This window comes from Pistacia vera, unplaced genomic scaffold (assembly GCF_008641045.1).
Source record: "Pistacia vera cultivar Batoury unplaced genomic scaffold, PisVer_v2 Contig1240, whole genome shotgun sequence".
Classification (NCBI taxonomy): domain Eukaryota; kingdom Viridiplantae; phylum Streptophyta; class Magnoliopsida; order Sapindales; family Anacardiaceae; genus Pistacia; species Pistacia vera.
Window position 1 is genome coordinate 1 of NW_022195294.1, and position 4,965 is coordinate 4,965.

The window sequence follows — 4,965 nt, forward strand, 5'->3', positions numbered from 1 at the left end:
ATAGAGCAACAACTCAATCCCACTGTGGCCATAGTTTTAGTGTGGTTGCCATATACTGAATTGCGCCGTGAGATAACTTCTCCCATACCCAGGAGTGATGAATCCTTTGTCAATCACCATAGTCTTGATACACTCCTCGATACAGCCAATCACCATTGTATTGACAGCTTGAATAGAACTGCATTAGGCTAGTGACAAACTGCACCAATCAGTGCACAAGGCACTCCGGTGATCTCAAGTATATGGATCACATGCACCACCATTCGTTTGAGGATTTGTTCCATAGACACTGGGGTTACCATCCATATGGAATCCTCTGGTGGATCAGTCCAGTGAACTTGCTGCGGTATATCTGCCTGCAGCAAGCACCCATGTGTTGCACTAGGTTGTCACCAAACAACCTTGTTAAGTGAGATCAGTCACTGCCTTTCGACAGGGTCGTTCAACACTATGATAGCCTTACCGTATTATCTGTGCCCTTACTTTAGAATAATACCGGGGTTACGGACGTTTCTAGAATGGCCACCATTTGTGCTCATAGGGTTCTCACTATCAAGATTTGAAGCACTTGATACCCTTGTCACGGTTCTACCATTCTAAGGACATATATCAAAACATATTGCAATAATAATGATTTACGCGATATAGAATAAAATGCCTTTTATTGATTAATGAACATTATTACTAAGAGTTAATTCTACAATAATTGATTGGCTCTAGGGCATCTACTCTAACACTTTTCACTCACAACTAGATGAAAAAGTGGTGACTGTAAGGAAGCAAAATAATGTGAAGAAGATGATACAAATGAGGGTAATTAGGTAAATGACTAAAGGACATAGATGAAATTTCTTAGAAAGTGCAAGTGCAAAATGGGAATGTGTTTATATTTTATTAGTTATAAGGCTTCAATTGACAAAACCCTAGCCATTCTCTCTCAAGCTTCTTCATCAAATTTCAAAGAGAATTCATAGGGTTTAGCTTAAATTTTTGTAGATTTTTAATCCTAAAGCGTCCAAAGGTAAGATTCTAGCACAAAAGTGTGTATTTAAGTTTTCAAGTTTTTGAATTCTTACGTTCTTACATGATTTAGGTCCAAGAGGAAAATAATTTTAGCAAAGGAAGGTTGAATCATTAGTGTTGTGCAAATTCAAGGTAAGTAAACTCAATCTAAGCTTTAATTTAAGTAGTATATGTGTAAGTTGATTCTTAAGTGTTTGTGTATGATGTATGATAAGAAGTATTGGCTGTTTAGATGCTTGTTTGATGGAGAATAATGTGTAGAAGTTCAGCTAAGATGAGTAGTTATGTAGATGTGATGTTTTGGTTGAACTTTGGATGAAATTTTGAAGTTCTGATGTTGGAATTTAGAAGTGTTGAATCTGGCCAGAATTGAAGTTAAGTTTGGTGAGTTTTTGCTCCAATTTTGATGGATTTGGAGAGATGTGGAAGTGTGGCCAACCAAGTATTTGCATGTGCATGTGAATTGTTTGATGAAAATTCAAAGAGAAATGCATGCATGAGTTTGTTAAATCTTGTTGAAGAAATTGTTTGAGAAAGGAAAGAATTGGAGTTGAAAGGTTATGTTAGGCTTAAGCAAGTGTAAGTTTTAGTATTCAAGAGTGCATTTTGTTATGCCAAAAATTTAGAATAACACTTGGTTATGTTAGTTCAATGAAAGGAATGGCTTTTAGTGCACGGTTCAAGTTGCTTGAACTTTTAGCATTAGCTTAAATGGCATATTGTATTTAGTCATTGAATTATGAGTTTTGAAACTTATGACTTTAGAAAAATGATGGCAAGAATTGCATATTAAATTATTGCAATAGTGTAGTATTTGATGATAGTAAAAGATGGGTGATTATTGATGAGAATGCAAAATGTCGTATTTTTCCCCTTAATGTCTAGTCTTTTATACTTATTTGGTGCCTAAATGTACTCATTATTATTTTATTTTGATTTAGGATGAAAATGGATGTGTTAAATGCAAAACAAAACCAATTAGGTGATTTCGGACAGTTTCAACATTACTTCGTAATCTGGGCATAACTCTCTCATCCGAGCTCCGATTTAGATTATTCAAAATGCTGTAGACCCTAAGAACGATATCGACAACTTTCATGTTTTGAGTTTGGACAGATACTCACTGCATCAAGGTTGGAATTGGGGTTCAAGTTGACGCACCTGCACTGCTAACGTTCTGGAACATTCTGCCTTATCATGCAATTCAAATATGCGTTTATTATTGGAAGTTTTGAAGATCTAGATCACGAAAGTTACAGCTGGAAATACCAATTTTTTAATTATATCAGGACTTTATTTTATTTTTAAGTAATCAGATTTGGATAAATGTTATTTTAGGATAAAGCTTAGAATATTTTAGGAGATTAAGTAGAATTCAAATACTTGAATTGGATATTTTTAAGAGGGAGAGAGAGATCAGACATAGATAGACTACACACGCCTCTCCTTCTCCTTTTCTTCAACTTTTCCTTTGAGTTTTCATGATGGCCATGAGCATCTAAATTTTCATAACTTGGGTGAAGGAAACGGAGGCCTCGGAATCAATAAAACTGTGAGATCTATTCTGTTTTTAGTGTTCAATATATGCTTTGAGTATTGGATATTCTTCTATGCCTATTTTCATGATTGTCTGATTTAATTACTAGGAGGCCTACTAGTTTATTATTTGTTGCAATCTATCGCTAAATTAGATATCAAATCCGTAATTGTTTGATCCCTCTAATTTGTGAGCAACTAAGAGTTAAGAATTTGCTGCGTCAGGAATTATTAATTCTTAAGAAGAACGCTCAACTAAATTAAATACAACCACTTGTGTTTGTGTTGTTCAGCTTCATTGATCTCTCTAGTTCTTAAGGCTGCTTATAGATTAAACCTTTAGCACTTGTCTTGGGTTGTTTAGTAGTAAGATTAATTAGACCGCTTGTTTCCTAATTAATTGCAATTAAGGAAAGATAGGGAAATAGTTCCAATGGTGAAAATTCAAAGTATGAATTAATATATACTTCCATCGATGATCAGTTGTAGAATTCTGATGGTGGATGTTAACTTAGACTAAGGTTTGTTCTTTTGATTGATTTTGATAATTTGATTTGAATTGTCCCTTTTTTTTTTTTTTTCCTGAAACTGTTTTTGTTATACTCAAATCCCCTCCCCTATCCTTGTTCACATAGCATAAAACTAGGCTAGACACTCTTCGTGGGAACGATCCTTACTCGCACTACTACATGTATTCTTAGATTTTAATTCTGGTTGCTTGCGACAGCACACCAGATTTTGGCGCCGTTGCGGGGAAGTGATTCTAGTTGATTTTTATTTTGTTCTTGTTATTTTTTATTTTTCAGAAAAAAGAATTTTGGTAGTACTGTTCACGACAGGATTTTTGGTGGAGTTAGGAGCGGTGCGAGTACCTATTTTGAAGAAAACAAAATTCTACACTGGACTAGTGAATCCATTTTTAGGATTCACTAGCCCCACCCTCTCGAGGCCAAAAAACAACATTTGATAAGGTTTTTGGCCATTTTTGTGTTTTTGGTCATAAAAAAAAAAAAAAAAAAATTATTTTCTAGTTGGTTTTCATTATTTGTCATTTATTATTTGTATTTCTTTTCTTTTATGAGATTTTTTGTTTTATGACCAGGTCCTCTCATCTTGGTGATTTAACATTTGACCCAGAATTAGAGAGCACTTTGCGCAGGTTAATGAGGGAAGCTCGGAGAAATTCTAAGGAAAACAATTTGGCTCTTGATTCCCGATTTGCTAGCAACTCTGATTTACAAGAGGAGGAAGCTGGAAATCAAACTTTGAAAGGGCTTGTTGCCCTTGATTTGAATCAACCACCTTTATGCATAACGTTCCCTATTTTATATGCTACACTACTTTTGAATTAAAATCTGGACTAATACATCTCTTGCTCACTTTTCATGGCCTTGCAAGTGAAGATCCTCACAAGCATTTAAAAGAGCTTCATGTGGTTTGCACGAGTATGAAACCTACAGGGGTGACTGAAGAGCAAATTAAATTAAGAGCCTTCCCGTTTTCTTTGAAGGATTGGCTCTATTATCTACCCTCTGGGAGTATTACCACATGGAACGAGATGAAAAGGTTGTTTTTGGAGAAATATTTCTAGCTTCAAGGGCGGCCAACATTCAAAAAGAAATTTGTGGTATAAGGCAACATAATGGAGAGTCCTTACATGAATACTGGGAATGTTTTAAGAAATTATGTGCAAGCTGCCCCCATCATCAAATTAGTGAGCATCTACTTATCCAGTATTTCTATGAGGGCCTTCTATACACTGATAGGAGCATGATTGATGTTGCTAGTGGAGGAGATATGGTGGATAAAACTCCCGAGGCTACGAGAAACCTGATTGCAAATATGGCAGCCAATTCTCAACAATTTTGCACTAGGCTTGACCTTCCATCTAAGCGTGATAATGAGGTAAATATTTCCTCCCTTGAACAGCAAATTGCGAGCCTAACTTCTCTTGTTCGTCAAATGGCTGTAGGTAATATGCAAATAGTGAAGGTCTGTGGGATTTATTTGGTAGTAGGCCATCCAACTGATATGTACGCAACTCTTCAAGAGGAGCCTATTGAGCAAGTGAATGCAACAGGTGGTTTTCCTGGACAACCGTAAAGGAAGTATGATCCCTAATTGAACACATATAACTTGGGATGGGGGATCACCCCAATCTTAGTTATGGGAATCCACAAGTGAATCAGCCCGTGACTCAAAACCACCCGAGTTACTAGCAATATAAGCAACCATACCCCCTAGACAACAATCGGGCCAAACTTATAATTCTAGTATGTCTTTAGAAGATATTGTTAAGTCTCTTGCCACTAATACTTTGAAATTTCAACAGGAGACAAAGGCCAGTGTTCAAAGTTGGGAGAATCAGATGGGCCAGATGGGAACTGCAATAAGTAAGCTGGAGGC

General features: G+C 36.1%; 1 non-coding gene across 1 annotated transcript; it reads right to left on the minus strand.

Moving 5' to 3' along the window:
• Window positions 1–4,165: 4,165 nt before the first annotated feature.
• Window positions 4,166–4,271, minus strand: LOC116118555. The gene has a single exon (XR_004126175.1). It is a non-coding gene; the product is annotated as a small nucleolar RNA R71 (small nucleolar RNA).
• Window positions 4,272–4,965: the final 694 nt, after the last annotated feature.